The sequence below is a fragment of the Agrilus planipennis genome, unplaced genomic scaffold, assembly GCF_000699045.2.
Source record: "Agrilus planipennis isolate EAB-ADULT unplaced genomic scaffold, Apla_2.0 scaffold60, whole genome shotgun sequence".
NCBI lineage: Eukaryota > Metazoa > Arthropoda > Insecta > Coleoptera > Buprestidae > Agrilus > Agrilus planipennis.
In genome coordinates, this window is record NW_020438877.1 from 567,993 (window position 1) to 585,527 (window position 17,535).

The following is a 17,535-nucleotide window of genomic DNA, read 5'->3' on the forward strand; positions in this document are numbered from 1 at the left end:
TGATAAAACATAACACAATCCAACCCAAGTCAATCCAGCGCAATCTCAGCTAACCTAACCTAACCTAACCTAACCTAACCTAACCAAACCTAACCAGGTCAAACCTGCGCCATGCCACCTTTTCGTACTTTCCCTATATATATATATATTGATTATCTTTAACCACTATGCTGAACTCACAATGTGATTGTTTACTACATCTAGTTTACACTCCTAAAGCCCCGCACTTGTTTCTGTTACACCCAGTATGTATGTTCTTATCTTTCACGTCTATTCATTTTAATTTTTAGTAGTAGTAAGAGTGAGTGAGTTAATACAAAGAAAGTGGAGAGTGTAATTTGTAATTCAGAATCGCACGTCGCTCGAACTGAACTAAAAAAGCAACAGATTCATCATTCGTCAATGGGTTGATATTCAGAAACACAAGTTAGCAAATCGTTCGAATGATTTCGTAACCACTCGAAATACTTCTACTGATTGCAATAACGGGATGATCGATTGTTTCTCATTCGAATGATCCCATGTCTAGTTATTAAATTATTCTCGAATAAAGTTAGTGAGGCTTTATATCGTTTTATTAATTCAATTTATTTGAAATGCAATTTCACAAAAGTGTAAGTCACATTGATAAAAAGAAGAAAACAATGAAGTGATAACTCACAGATTAACGTTACCAACGATTTGCGGGTAATATTTTCATTTCGAATACAAGTGAATTATTACTTTCCTTATTCCTTCAGAAACAACTTTACTCCCAAGAAATTTTTAATTGCGAACAGCAAGAAACGCTGAGATAATCTAAAATGTCAATCACCTTACAAGCAACAATTAGAACGTCAAATATTATTACTTGTTTGAAAGTATAACACAGTCGCCTTGAAACAATAAATTTATCTGAAAATACTTTAATAAATTATAGAAAGACTCAAAATCAAAAAACCTGAAACAATAAGATTAATTTCTTCGAGAAGAATCTTATTTATTTCAACGAATTCTATTATATCTCACAAAACTGATACCTTTAGTAAATGTCCCAAAAACTTTTTCATTGTTTCTGGCAAGAAAAGAGCAGCTGTCATGCTCTTTTCGTCGCAACTGTACAATAATCCAAAGTACCTGCTAATTTTGCACACCCTGTACATTCAATTCCAACAGCATAATGGCAATTCATTCACACATCAAAGTATAACAAAGAAGATAAGTCTCCAAACTGAAAAGTAAATAAAGGTGTTTGTGGCATAAGATTTATAACAGGGTCATGGGGTGTTAATGCCAGATTAATCCCTTTACAATGACCATGGGTAAATCATGCGAAACGAGGGGGAAGTTTTATCAAAGAAGAGAATCTGTTGGCGTTTTTGTGGTAACGGTGATCAAGGTATTTGAAAAAAATACGGATTATAAATAATAAAGTAAACAGCTATTGTACTTCATGCACCCCTGTATATTTACAATACAATATTGAAAAGTGGTAACGCATTGAAACACTGGCATATTTTTTTCGTATGGACTTTGGTAAAAATGTTTTGTAGTAGAGGAGACTGGGGCCACAAATAACAAAAATTGCATTATCAGTTGTATCATCGAAATGATTCAACATTTAGACTTAATTTTTATGCTACATGATGCTTTAATTATTTAGATATCATGTTATTAACAGAAACAAGACATAAAATAAATGATGTCTGAAATAGACCATTATTTCTCAGAAAAGCATATTGTTGATTCTTACCTCAGTTTCGAGGCTAGATTTAAAATCCTTTGAGGTAAGTATTAACAATATTTTATGCCATCGAATATACAAAAAAAATCGGTTGTCTGTAGTCGGTTTACTGACGATAGTTGAACGTGACAACGTCATAAGAAAATACTGATGGAATGGTTTCATTTTTCAAAAGAAAATTTTAATTTTATTTGTTTGATAGATATTTTGTATGGATATAGAGAAGGAGGTAAATGGAAATGTATTATTGTATAGCAGCTGTCCACGCGGACGCATCGCTCACTCAAGTAGGAGAGAGACAGATGTCGAACGCTGCCGAACGCGAAGGTCGATTGTGCCTCTTTGTCGCATGTTCCGCGCTCTCGCTTGCACTTCAAGCCTTAAATGGAACGCCTCAGAGCGAGGTAACGCCGCATGAGTCATGTTTTTTCGTGCGTGCAGCCGGCTCTATCGAATTATAAGACGTTGTCACGTCAAAAAAACAAATATATGTATGATAATACTCATCATCCGAATTACAATTCAGGGAAGTGAATGATGTGATGAAACTTTTGATACATTCAATTTGGACATACTCTATGCAAGATTATACATTGTATATCCAGACACCACCTGTTGAGGTGAATTAATTTTACTTGTCACCATTTTCACCAGTTATTATATAGAGTCAAAACAAAACTAAATTGGCAGTAATCAAAATGTAACTAGACACTATGTAATTAGAAAATGCAAGTTAGGTTGATAGGACAATGCGGAAAATTTAATGGACGATTGTACGGCGAAAGTTGAAAGTGTGCTCCGATATTCATCCACAAATTGTAAGAAAAATTGTCAATCCGATGGAAGGTTGTATGAGTTTTTGCTGTGCAAAAACTGGCAAGTTGAATGATACAAAAAGGTACCTTTTTTGTTCACCTTCGACAATAAAACGACCACTGCCAAATTGGTGTTGTTTTTATTTGTCAATCAACTGGGAGATCATCAAATTAACAACACCACCTATAAATCTTCATTATATAAGACACCGCAAACAATACAAAACTATTGATCTTCTTTGGAGCCATTGCTACCTTTTTCTTTGCCTTTTCTAATTTCTGGTCTCTATTTATTTGCCTATCTCTTTTTGCCTAACTTTCCTTTACCCTTTTCTTCATCGTTTTCCTTCCCTTTGTTCTCTTTTTTTACTGTCATTTCCTCTTTTTCAGTCCCTTAACATCAAGCATTCTTTTCTGAAGTATCGGTCAGAATAGCAAAATCTTTTAATCGGTATACGATTAAATTGAGCTATTGGTGGAGCTTTTTGCATAGGTCCTACAGTTTTGCTGTCATAAAAAACATAAAGTTATTACTTACACATCGTCAGTTTCCTTGTTAATACTAGTCCACACATCCGGGGTAGGTATATATTAACAGTTTAATACTAAACCCATGGATTTGTTAATTTGAATAACACATCAAAATATTGGTTCATAAGTTAGTCTTTTAAACAATGCAGCATTGTTAAGAATTAAATATACTTCTAGGGAAACAAGAAACATAATTATAACACCGCATATTTTAGGCATAAATCAAAATTTCTGCAGTCATCTTCTCAAATAATGATCATCATCATAGGACTGATTGGACACGCACCTCCACTCTTTTCTATCCTGATCTAATCTTCGCATTTCCCTAAAACTAGAACATTTCGCAACCTTAACTATTTGCGAATAGTAATCTAATCTAGTAGAATGAAGATTCGGACTATAGGGCAGTGGTCTAAGTGAACTATTCTGTCCAGACGTTTCGTCAGCTACTGCGGCTGACATCCTCAGTGGTAGTGCTGCGTTGACATTATATCTCGAAGTCTCGACAGCGACTGTGTGGTCACTACCACTGAGGATGTCAGCCGCAGTAGGTGACCAAACACCTGGACAGAATAGTTCACTTAGACCACGGCCCTATAGCCCGAATTTTCATTCTACTATGAGATTCCGACCGTGAAAGCCTTTGTTCTTATAATCTAATCTAGGTTTACCTCTACCCTCCTAACTTTCGTTTCTGCCTCTAATATGTCTCTTACTAGACCTTCATGCCTGAGAAGGTGTCCTACCAACCTATCTCGCCTATCTCCATAGGGTCCTCTGTTCCCCTTTTCTTTCTAATAATGATAAGTACTGAAAAATAACAAAACAGGGTTCCTGACCGTTTCCTTTATCTTAAGGTAACATACAGTCCACATTTTAATATTGACTGCTTGCCTCGTTCATGTCATTTCTGTAGGGAGCGAAGGCGAAAGCACCAGGATATTTGATCCACGTTTAAAGTGAACGAAGATCGTTTATAAAACTTCCTTCACGAGCCACGAAACCTGATATATATCAAAGTCAGCATTCACAAACTTATTTTTCTTGTGAAATTTGCTTGTGTTGCTGAAAACTTCAAAGATGATTACGGATTATTCGATGATGTCGCCTGTGTCGTCCGCTTCGCCGTCGTCGTCGGCTTCGGCGTCTTTGTAGTAAGCTTGGGACGATGTAATGATAAGAACGCTGCCTTCCAGGGCCAGTGAAAGTAAATAAAGGGACGTCCGTAAACTATAAATTTTACCGTATCATCCGAAAGCTGCCTTTAAAACTCGACGACGAATTAAATCCCAGTAATTTATTTTTCGAGAAAGTTGCGCGGCACCGACACGAACGAAAATAAAGAGTTCAATTCAATTCGACAGTTAAATCAATCCATTTCTATCAGATACAGGACTGATACATAAATAACTCCGGATATCTTTGTGAGCTCTTACTTGAACTAAATTTGTCATTCTACGACCTTCACGCACTAATAGTCAATACGTATAATCTATACTAACGTCTGAGTAAAGGATGGAAGTAACCATACACTTTTGATAATCAAGTTATTATAGTTTAACCGAAATTCTGGACTAAACATCATCATCATAGGGTGGTCAGTCCTAAGACTGGTTGGACATGCGCCTCCACTCTTTCCTATCCTCAGCTAACCTTCGCATTTCCTTAAAACTAGAACAACCCATATCCTTAGCTATTTGCGAACAGTAATCTAATCTAAGTCTACTTCTACTCGTCTTAACATCCGTTTCGGCCTCTAGTATGTCTCTGACTAGACCTTTATGCCGGTGAAGGTGTCCTACCAACCTATCTCGCCTATTTTTTATTGACTTCCATAGAGTCCTCTGTTCTCCTATTCTTTCTAATACCTCTTCATTTCTAACCTTCTCCATCCACAGTATCCTCATCACTCGCCTGTAACACCATATTTCGAACGTTTCTAATCTTTTTTTTCCGCCGCGCCCGCTGTCAATGTTTCGCACCTGTACAACGCTGTGCTCCAAACATACACCTTTAACAACCTTTTTCGAATTTCTAAATTAACCATTCGCGAGCACAGAAGTGACTTCTTTTTATTGAAGGCGACTCGACCCTGCGCTATCCTCTGGTTTATATCCCTACTACTCCTTCTCTCCTGACTTATCTGACTTCCTAGATACCTAAACATCGCGAATATATTAACGTGTTTGAGTTGGGACCAATGAGCGTTTAAAACATCATCTCATTTTAGTAACACATGACCGCAAATCTTTTGAATGCTCGATTTAACAGAACAACAGAAAATGTATTTAGTAAACTTATTGACTTCTTTCCACGTTTTTCTTTTAGAACAGACAGAATAGCTCAAAACCGCAACGCCAAAACACGACACTGTAGTTGTCCGACGCACTTTCCGGTAACAAAGTTACCTTCTTCTTATGGGACTGAAGTGAACGGCACAATAAACGCCATCTGTAATCCAATGGTACATTTAGTGGAATTCAATATGTTCAACAAGGTCAATTTACATAGATGGATATCTACTTGTTGAAATGAATCTACGGCGGAGCTCACCCTTCGTGTTAGGCACACTTTCAAAATCGAACAAAGAGGTCCATGGTGGTCTGGTCATTAGCGCGTCTACACTACAGATAGCATTTACCGCGCCGTTTGTAGGATTCATAGAACCCTTGATACTTTAGCAATGCTTACTGTGGATATCAGTAAGAGGTAAGGAAAACTAAAACTTTTGGGTGTTTCATTCCCACCAGCCAGTAATGCTGGTGGGTGGGCAGTCCCTCCGGACTACGCCGGAAGGTAGGGCGGAAGGCCCTTTTTAGCCTGCTTTCAGGAATCGTGGGAATGGGTGGGTGGCGGTTCGGATGAGAAAGATGAGACGGACGAAATGAAGACAGAAGAGAATAAAAGATTATCTGTGGAATATTACTGCCTCAGCATTTGCCTAGGTGATCGAAGGAAACCACAGAAAAACTTGAAACAATACAGACGGACCCGGAATCGGACCGGCGTCCTCCCGAATGCTAAGCAATGGTCTAAACCTCTAGACCGTGCCGCTTGGTAAGAGGTAAGGTAAATGTCTAGATATATGCACTCTCGCTCGGATAGGGTGGAAGATGGTGGAGGGGATGGAGGTGGATCTTCCAAGGACAGGTGTTTCGGTTGGAGTGAAGGCAGCGTTTACCGCGCTGTTTGTAGAATTTCATAAAGGGCTGTCTCAAGGCAGCAGGTGTGTTCTGTCGAAACTGTCTGCGACGCGCTGATGAGCACCAACAAGACCGAATTCGCAATCCGCCTCTGACAGTTTTGACAAAATAGTGACCACTATGAACTTCTTTGTTCTGTCCTAATCACAGATATCCGGTCGATTCTGCCGACGTGGAATCCTCGTTAATGATGCTCATAGGTTCCTTACTATTTACGCATAGGTCTTAGTCTATACCTCCGCACCATCGGCACCACCTAAAAAAACTCCTAATGATTTATAATGGTATCCGTACTTCTTTACCCGTTTTCTACCCAATTACCAAACGCTGTCATTTCCTGTTCGTTCATGGTTCCAATCCAAGTGAGAACACTTGTCTTTAGAGGGTTACCTCCACTCCCTCCACCCACATTCCCCCCTATCCGAGAGAGCGTGCATACATATTTATATATATACCTTACCTCTAAATGGATATTCATGGCAAGCATTGGTAAAGTATCATGGGTAAACGCCATCGTTCAGTTCAATACATATGTAATGCAGCGTTGAAATTTGCGTCTCAAGCTCGGCCGGTCGCAATATTTCCGCATAAATCATGTGTTAAAGCAGATCGCATCTGCATTTCATGTATAATAAAGCGTGCAATTACACGATTTATGAGGTCCCGCAGAGGCCCGACACCACGGTGCCCCTCTCTCGGTTTCACCTCGCGTCGCATCGCTTGCATCGCCTCAATTCTCGTCGTCAGCCCCAGCTAACGGACTGGCACGTGGTTCAGCACGCGACCATCGTTATAACGACAATCAGACGTTTCACGGTTCTCCGAGTAACCAATGAAACGAATCAGGAACGAGGTGTTATCGTATACGGAGTACGCGCTTGCACGTGTATTTGTGTTGCGTGTATATGCGTAAATACAGTATACATAAATACACGTAAAGGTACTCGTATGAGTCTGCGATGGAGTACGTACGATACGAACAAATCCCATTTGTTATTCCCCATCCAATTAGTGTTTATACGAACCAACGACCTGCTCGTGATCGATTATATCACACGTTTTCCTGTTAAATATTTTATGTACACACCATAAAAAAATATAATAATAATAATGAGCTTTATTAAAACAATATGTTTTTTATAAACAAAGTACAAAGGTGCGGTTTTTGTTAGTCTTCTTGTTCTGCTATTTTCCTCTTCCACAAGATTTCTCTCATCCTTTTCAGGTTATCCATTCCTTCCAGTTGAGTTTTCCAATTTTTGTAGAATTTCCTGTTTCTCTACATCGCTCAAAAATGTGTTCAAGCGTCTCTGGCGCCTTTTTACATAATCTACATAATTTCTTTTCTTCTTCTTCCCAATACTTTCACGGTCTATTTTCACTTCTCAATCTAAATCTTGCAGTTAATTGTAGCTCGTTTTTTCTCTCTACTCCTTCGTCTTTCAAATAATGAGGTTTTACTTCTATTTCTTTCCATAATATTTTGTACTCTTGAGCGAATTGCAGGTTTCTCATTTTCTCTCTCCTTCTTTGTTTATCAGTATCTTTAGTTAAGCTTTCTAGTTCCTTCCATAAACTTCTCTCATTTTCCAGCTTCCATACATAATGTTTGATTGACCATCCTCTTTTCATTAAAAAATTCTTTCTTTTTTCCATCTCTCCCTCGCGGTTTTCTTTTCATCCTTTTGCAAGACGGAAATATTGTCCTTAAATTTTACACATTCTTTTAGAATTGTGTTACCTTCGGAATTTAATACTTTTTCTTCGTACTTTAAGGCCCTTTTTGAATATTTTATGGTCAGTATTTCAGATTTAAAAAGGTATCTCGGAGTACTCTTAGCTGGCTTTAATGTCCATTTAATATATCTGTCATGAATACTTTCGATTTCTTTTCTCTCTTCCCATCTTAAAAAAAAAAATATTGCCATCTGACTTTATTTTGCATCATGCTTTCTGTCCGACTTTCGACTATTCGTCAGTGTCATCTTAATAAGTATAAAATTAATTTTGGAGGTAGATATAAACGATATATGCAAAAAATCCAATAGTGGACTACCATAAAAGCGTGTGCACCAATGCTTAGTCACAGCAGCATGTGCTGATACACACTAATTTTTTGAGATTTAGCAGCTTTAAAATTTATAAGAGACGAGAATACTATGACAATATTCGTCATTGATATGCAGCACTTAACATCGGTAATGAGCATCGACGTTTACTAATGGACATGCCTGAGCGGTCATAATTGTGGTACAACAAAAGAAAGAACGAAGTTTCGGACAATATCCATCTCTCTCTCTCTCTCTCACGATAGTGCGTAAGCGTGTCATGAAAGAGATAGCACTAGTCCGAAACCATACGCCATCTCCCTCACTTTTCGAGCCAAGAAATTATTACAATGACATACGGCTAAGGCACATCCATTAATATATGTCTATGGTAATGAGCAAAATTCTTGTAAACGTACTATGGTGGCATTCCACGACCCGTGATATTGCAGGCCTGACCGCATCAACAACCGTGCGAAGCGTACTGCCCAAAGTGGGGCAAAAAGATCCGCGGTGCTGCGTCAGACCGTTGTGAATCAGTAACTTCAAAGGCACGGCCTAGTCTTAGTTGTTGGCGTATGTTGGTGTCTATAATTCACAAGTGTGCTACTAAATATATTTTCTTACTTTATCTGAATCCAATACCTTTATTTGCACCCTTGGAGTTTCTTCTAGACTAAAGGTGGTTTATGTCACCAGATTGGAAGATTGAGTATAATTGAGTATGAGTTATAGTTTCTTCAGTTCAGCAACAAATAGTTCTTCTTTATGTTGCCTTATTTGCCTTTGTCACCCGTTTTAATTGGAAAAAAGACACTAATGCCAAAATAGTTCTTAAGCGAGAATGATCAGAGCCCAAATAGGGTTGCAAATAATTTTATTGATGTAAAATTTACATCAAAAATTTTTATAAAATTTATTAAAATACTTACAACCCCAGAAAGAAATGGAATCCATAGCTTCTTTAGCTTTGGGTTCATCTAATAAGTGAATTTTTTCGAAACGTTTCCTCAGAATTTTCGATTATCCTTATTTATTAGCACACCACAATATTGTGTAGTTTTTAATTTTACACAGCTGGCGTATATCAATTCGATATTGTCAAGCCGAAATTGGGAACGGTGTCTTGACCATCTATGTTATGTCGCTAATCGGTTAATTACCAATCTTAATTACCCCATTATAATGTAGTTTAATTATTTAAGCGTGACTGGGGGTCAGGTACTAAAATTATAAGATAGGCAAGTTTAAAACAACAACTTTATTGCATATAAAATGATAAAGAGAATCGAATTGAATATTTACAAAAACGATCTTTCCCTCAATGTAGATCAATACACAAAAAGGATAAGTCTGGTTTACTTACATTGGCAGGAGCGTCGCAACCATCATCGCCTAGGGGTAGTGTCACCAACACACAGAATTTGCCACTCAGTACTCCTTTTAAGGGTAGACTTTATCCCTTCGCGTTCCGGAATCGACTGATCGCGAATCGACTATCGATTCCCGTTCACGCCCTAAACTTTTTCATGAACCAGTGAATATTTGACCACAGTTCAACATGGGTCATTCACTGGTTCCAGTAGTCTCTCTGGTCTTGCTGATCTAATGACAAAAAACGACGAAGTCCTTATTGATGACTTCGCGAAGTTCAATAATTTTCCTAATGACCAGAGCTATCGAACTAGCGTCAAATTCCGCTTACAAAATAGATAATTGTTTTCACTTGCTGCCTCGTTGCTATGTGATGCTAAATATGCTTACCTTGCAAGTGAATGAACTCGATATCCGTTCTATTAATTTAAAAAGAATAGCAACGTTATAATTATAAAATATTTAATTAATTTTGAAATATGTTTTAAGGTCTAAAATGGTTTTTTGAATTTCATTAAAATTTCACTGCGTGACAATATTATTTTGCGGGCTGTTTTGTCGTAATCCATCGAATTTCGTAGTTCCTTGCTAAAGGTAGGATAAGTGGTGATTTGGCCTGTGCTGATATCAATTTGGAATTTTAAAATTCCATGGACCATTTTATTGAATCCGAAAAACAATATTGATACAATATTTTAGATTATCCATTTTCAAGGAGTTAGAATTTTTTGAGCTCTTTCCAGTTAAATAATTAGAAGAGATTCACGGAATGTGTCTTTGTTTCCTTTTTAAGCTTCTAATACCTTCAATGGCCAATGTGAGCAACTTCATTCATCATTTGATATAGTCTGATCGATGTACTAGCATTTTGCATTTTACAAATAGACAATACGTTTGGAAAAGTACTAATAAAATGCAAAATGCAAGATAAAAATTTTTTATTTTGTATTTGCACTTTAAATACAAGTATTTCAAATAAATCATATCTCTGGTTGTGTCTAATAAAAATATGGAGTGGACAATGACTTAGTTTTTGACTTTTTACGTTTATTGGCGAGTAAATCCGCTCTGTGGGATTCAAAGAACGGAAATATCTCTTACGTGCAATACTCAAAATTTAGTAGATAAAAATTTTACTAAGCAGCTTTTATATAATGATCACATCTACCAGCGTCTTTTGTTGAGTAAAATATGAACCGCCACACAAAGCAAAAGCTGCAGCAGCACTTGCCATTCCTTTTTCTTCATGAGACATTTTAATAATACTGAATCCTAGCTTTAAACTCATGAATGAATGACGAATGGATACCATTGTCGATCATTTTAAGGTGGTCAGTCCTAAGACTGGTTGGACACGCACCTCCACTCTTTCCTATCCTGAGCTAATCTTCGCATTTCCCTAAAACTAGAATATTCCATATCCGTAACTATTTGCGAACAGTAATCTAATCTGGATGTACTTCTACCCCTCTTAGCTCCCGTTTCTCCCTGTAATATGTCTCTGACTAGACCTTCATGCCTGAGAAGGTGTTTTACCGACTTATCTCGCCTATTTCTTATTGACTTCCATAGGGTCCTCTATTCTCCTTGTTCAGAGTCAAGGCCGACCTTATTGATGCAGGTCATGAAGTTCCTGCATGCAGTTTTTAGAATATTTTGCAAACCTACTAGGCGGCATTGTGTTATTTGACCGTAGACCCTTCGAGGATGGCTAGATGCATAAAGTGAATGGTTAAATTAGTTTATAGGGGTAACGGTTCAAGAAGGATCCTTTATGATCCCCAATACAGTTTCATTTTTATTATGGGATGTTTATTTTTATGAGTTTCACAGTTAGAAAGTACCGTTTGTTGATTTTTGATATAGATTTTTCACAGATTGTAAACATCCCTCTTTCAACATTTTTGAGTTTCAAAGCCCCGCCCTGTACGTTTCCACAAAGTTGTTTTAAAGGTTTAATCACCAATGGTGACATTCGCCACACCCTTGGCATTTGTTCCTAGTTTTTAAGTTCTAGATATAAGAAGTGATGTGACCAAAGACTTCAATAGAAGGGACTTGAACTAAGTCAGCACTTGAACTAAGATTCACTTCTTCATTACTAATCAATCGTTGGAGATATTCTGTACATATTTGTAAATATACATAATTAAGTTGACTTCGCTGCAAGAGTTCTATTTTTTTTTTCTACCTTCCACCAAAGAATTAAACAACACGCCTTATTAATTTAACGCGTGTGCTGATATTCCTCTTACAACAGTAAGTTCTCGAATGTCTGCCTGTGAAATTTAACACTCCTATTCTTTCAATACCTCTTCATTTCTAACCTTCTTCATCCACGGTATTCTCATCATTCGCCTGTAACACACCATTTTGAACGCTTCTAACCTTTTCTTTTTCGCAGCGCCCACCGTCCCTGTTTCAACTTAGGTACATTTTAATCATAGCAATTCTTCACACCGTAGGGTTCATGACAATTACCCCTGGTGCATAGAGTTTAATAAATTTTTATCTTTCTGTCCAGTAAAGAAGCTTCACACGGTTATTTTGAAAAACAAAAAGTAGGTCATTCCAAAATATATTTATTGAAAAATTTTTAATTAAAGTCCAATAGAAATTAAGTTCATGTATTAAATTTTTGAGTGCAAATTAACAAACTTTTAATCGCAACGGTTCGTTGCTCCGTATTAATTAAAACGTGTCGTCTAGTACATCATTAAAAGTTTCCAGATCACCTTTCATAACTCGATCTCCATCGAAACCGTGGAAAAAATAAGGAATCCGAAGGTTGATTATTGCGAACATAGTTAATTCGGTTTCATATTTCTCGTCGTTACTTCTATGAAATTGGAACCTGCAAACATATTTTCAATATAAGGAAAAATCATCTATACTATCGAATTGGAATAAAAACGGAAGGAGTCCAGTGAAACGTGATCTACTTGTCACGCTTTTTCAATCTTTTCAAATAAATAATTACTGATGCGGATGAACACGGCTAATCAGTATGTACCTACTTTGTATTAAGAAACAAATAACTGACCATTAGTTCAACGGATTGTCCACCGGACTGCAGTTTGCCCTGCATTAGACGAGGCAGAAAAAACTTTAACTTTTGGGTGTTTCATTCCCACCAGCCCGTAATGCTGGTGGGCGGGCAGTCCCTCCGGACTATGCCGGAAGGTAGGGCGGAAGGCCCTCTTCAGCCTGCTTTCAGGAATCGTGGGAATGGGTGGGTGGTGGTTCGGGTGAGAAAGATGAGACGGACGAAATGAAGACAGAAGAGAATGAAAGATTATCTGTGGAATATTACTGCCTCAGCATTTGCCTAAGTGATCCAAGGAAACCACAGAAAAACTTGGACCAATGCAGACGGACCCGGAATCGAACCGGCGTCCTCTCGAATGCTAAACAATGGTCTAGACCTCTAGGCCATGCCGCTCGGTGACGAGGCAGACAAAATGCAGACAACTTAAGCGGATTAATATGAATACGGTCGCTCTTAAGATAGTTTGTGTCATTTCTCCACCTCAATCTTTCTCAAATTCATCTTTTGTTTTGTTTTTAATTCCATATGTCAACAGTTTCTTTAACAGACAGATAATGAAGAACCTCTTCAGTTCGCTTTGCGTCAAGCAAAACGAAAAAGGCAAAGGGTACATGAATTCGCCAAGTTTTATAGATTGTGCTGATGTTAAATTAATTTGAAGATCATCTTTTCACGTATCTTCAATTGTCTCAAGGAGAATTTGAGAAATTATATACTCACCATTACTATTTATGATGACGTCATGAATCGACGCCATACTGTTGATTCGTTCCGAAATATACTGGACAGTGCGTTGACATCAAATTGACACCATATTGAAAATAGTGTTTGTGCTCGTTACTAGTTACTAAAGTTTCTTACAATAAAAAAATCCGCAAAGTCTGATACACACACGCCCGTATTCTCACCAGTACAATATGGTGGCACATCAGTACAATATGGTGTCGATCCTTGACGTCATCAGCACTGACCAGCATACTGGAATATATTTCGGAACACACCCAGAGTGCCTCCTGTTTAATCAGGATGATGATATTACGTTATATAAAGTCCATTACGGGTGGGCGGCCCTATCCACACGGACAGTCCGACTTCTGCTTAATCGAGACATTAGTCGTGGTTGCCTAGATTTCCTTAGATACTAAATGTGCTTACTATTATATATTAACCACCGCTTAAAAAAAACAAGTAAATATTTGACAAATTGGTAAAGGCTTTCTCGATCAGTAGATGAACTGATGCTGTCCATATCCAACATCGGAGACCTCTGAAGAAATTCGCCAATCGTGCTAGCGAAACGTTATAGGAAGCAACTCCAACCGACGTCGGTCTTTCAACCCAAATCAGGAAAGCATCAGTTCAAATAAATATTTATTCGAAAATCCAGTATTCGTTTGAGTTCCATAACATGATGGTCCATTTTTCCTTACCGTCCTTTTTCTATTTAGTATGAACGTTTGTTTTATTTTACGTATTAACCGTGTTCAAATATGGGTTTTCATTAAAACTTTTTGAAATATTGTTAGGGATTCTAGAAGTTCTCAAAACATGTTTCTATGCATTCTGATATCTTGATGCCCTGGATTTATAAGTGTTAAGAATACCAAATGCTGTCCGTTGACGTTTAAACATGCTCAACACGCCCAAGCATTGCTGATCATTAATTGAAAATTCCAACATTGCTGGATATCGAATGTCAGTTAGTTCTATACTTTAATTGTTCGCTTTAACAATCAACTAGTTGTAGAAGGCCAGATCTTCAGTGGAGATAGTAGCTCATTAAAACAAAAGGTAATCTGCAATTCCCAATCAGCTGCTACTGTTATCTTTTTGATTGACTGACTGTCGATGGCATAAACGCAATCAACTATTTTAATACAATAATATAGGAATTAAAAATGCATAAAAAATCTTAACTACAATTGTACAAAGGAGGATGGAAAAAAGGGCGGAAGAACTATTAGGGGAAGATTAATTTGGGTTTAGAAGAAATAGATGAACGCGGGAGCCCATTCTAGCTTTACGGGTAACAATAGAGAAAACGATGGAAAAAGACAGAGGACGTACATAGGATTTGTAGATTTAGAAAAAGCTTTTGACAATGTTAAATGGGACAAGATGTTAAATATACTTAAAAATATAGGAATGAGTTACAAAGATAGAAGAGTGATACTTTTATTGTTTAAAGAGCAACCGGCAGTTATATAGATGGGGCTGCAACGTATAGAGGTAAATATTAGAAAGGGGGTCAGACAGGGATGCACCCTGTCACCACTACTTTTATACATCGAAGACGCGATCAACATCATTAAAGACAGTACAACTGTAGGGATAGATCTACAGGGGCAAAATATTAGTATGCTTACATTTGCAGATGATATAGCAGTATTAGTATCTAGTAAGGAGGAGTTAGAGATAGCTTTAAATAAAATGGAAGCGGTACTGACAAAATAGTACTGTATGAAAATAATAAATAAAAGTCACACAAAAATACTGCTATGCAAAGGAAGGAAAAGTAGCGAAAGAACGAATATAAAGGTAGGAGACGAAAAATTAGAAGTGGCCGATTTTAGGAATCTAGAAAATCAGATAAGTCAGGACGGAAGAAGTAGTAGGGATATAAAACAGACGATAGCGCAGGATCAAATCGCCTTCAATAAAAGGCAGTTACTTCTATGCTTGCGAACGGTTAATTTAGAAATTCGAAAAAGGTTGCTAAAGGTGTACATTTGGGACAGGACGCTGTACGGGTGCTAAACATGGACAGTGAGCGCGGCGGAATAGAAAAGTTTAGAAGCGTTCAAAATGTAGTGTTACAGGCGAATGATGAGAACACTGTGGATAGAGAAGGTTAGAAATGAAGAAATATTAGAAAGAATAGAAAACTGAGGACCGTATGGAAGTCAATAGGAATAGGCGAGATAGGTTAGTAGGACACCTTCTTAGGCATGAAGGTCTAGCCAGAGACATATTAGAGGCAGAAACAGAAGTTAGGAGGGGTAGAGGTAGACCTTGATTAGATTACTGTTCGCAAATGGTTGAGGATGTGGGCTGTTCTAGTGTTAAGGAAATGCGAAGATTAGCTGAGGATAGGAAGGAGTGGAGGTGCGTGTTCAACCAGTCTTAGGGCTGACGACCTTATGATGATGATGATGATAGGAATCATTCTAATGTCTACTTAGACGTTTACTACATGCTTGCCCTTATTTGTGGAACTTTAACGGAAATAGATAGCAAAATAAATATAAATAAATGACTCCCATCTGTTCATCATCTGGAGACATCCATCTATGACGTATCTATGACCGCTGATTGATTGTCTCATGGCTAATATAGTAATTACCGCATCGTGATCTAATATTTCTATAAACATTGCTAAAATAATATTTTCGCCGGCGTTATTTGATAGTGTGCTTCATCACATTACAACAAATAAAAAATATACTATATAAATGCATGCTGATATTATATATGTCAGTAAATCATCTTTATATGTTTGTTGTGCCATGTTTGTTCACAATAAAATACGCGAAAAAGCATTAAATGTCAACTGCAGTGAAAACCAATTGAGGTCGAAAAACAAATTGCCATTAATCCGGGGTAACAATGAACGTAAACAATGTAATACTCAATAAAACTAATACTCAAATAATTACCGAGCGACACGTTGGAAAACCATCTATCAACGAGCGTATCCGGTCGAACATTCACACATAGTAGACTTTCCATTACGATGTGAAACTTACGTCGAACCCAATCAAATATTGCTACGCAAACACGTTCGCTTTGTTTGACAGCACTTAACTGGGGACGGGAGCGTAAATTTTAGCGGTCGGCAAATACAGCTATGACGTTCTGTATCGAATTCGACGAGTGTTTTAATTGAAATTGCCGATGATTGCCTGTACTACTGTTCCTGCTTATGTTAACAGTGTAAACTCTATTAATTACGTTACAGAACTTAACAAGTCCGAACGGGTACTTCACGTAAAACAAATATATTAGGTAAATATTAAAAAAAAAAACACATTCGCTTAAAAATTAAAACATTCAATTGCACTTCTCATTTAATATGAAAAAAACAGGGTTTATGAGGCTGAAAGGGTTCTCAAGAGGCTACAGTTGTAATATTAAGCAATACAAGTTAATTATTGTCAAAGATATTTAAAGATAATTAATTGAGGGTGTTGGTGGGTAAATTCTTGTGAACAAAACGATGGGCTGTGTTACATTTATTAACTCTCAAATTTGTTCTTCTTTCTCAAACATTCTTGGCTTCATCAGGAGATCACAACAAATATATAAATGAGAAGTTAAAAATTACAATTTTGTTAATTTTACTTACATGTTGTACACTAATTTTTATAAGCACAACACAGGTCTGTTAATATTTGTCGTAATTGTCTTGAAAGTAATAGAAAACGATATTCATATGGTGTATACCACGTCACATTAACCCATAAATGCTCACGTAATGAGTGCGACGAAAAAATGTTCGATAACCAGTGTTTCTATGTTTTTAACGATGCTCTTTTCGATGGTGTTGGTTAAAAATACCTCCGACAATATTAAAGCATTGAAAAATCGAAAATAAACAAAAAAAACGTGATTTTTGAATTGACTTTTTTCTTAAAAAGTAATTTTTTGTGTCCTTACGATTTTTTTATATGCTTAAAACCTATATAAATCATGACCTCGATATCTAAACATGAAATAATCACCGTGGGTCAGGTCGAAATGCTTTTACAAACTGTTTAATCAAACCAAGTTTAATGTAAAGTGGTGGAAGCAA

General features: G+C 37.1%; 1 protein-coding gene and 1 long non-coding RNA gene across 2 annotated transcripts in view; one reads left to right on the forward strand and one right to left on the reverse strand.

Annotated features, from left to right (window-relative positions):
• The window catches only part of LOC108735957 (protein amalgam-like), a 356,717-nt gene that overhangs the window by 111,996 nt on the left and 227,186 nt on the right, over positions 1-17,535 (forward strand). The gene's annotated exons all lie outside the window — the stretch shown is intronic.
• LOC112906718 overlaps positions 12,344-17,535 on the reverse strand; it is a 19,739-nt gene continuing 14,547 nt past the window's right edge. The window contains exon 3 of the long non-coding RNA XR_003232529.1: positions 12,344-12,548. This is a non-coding gene — a long non-coding RNA (uncharacterized LOC112906718). The remainder of the gene's footprint in view (positions 12,549-17,535) is intronic.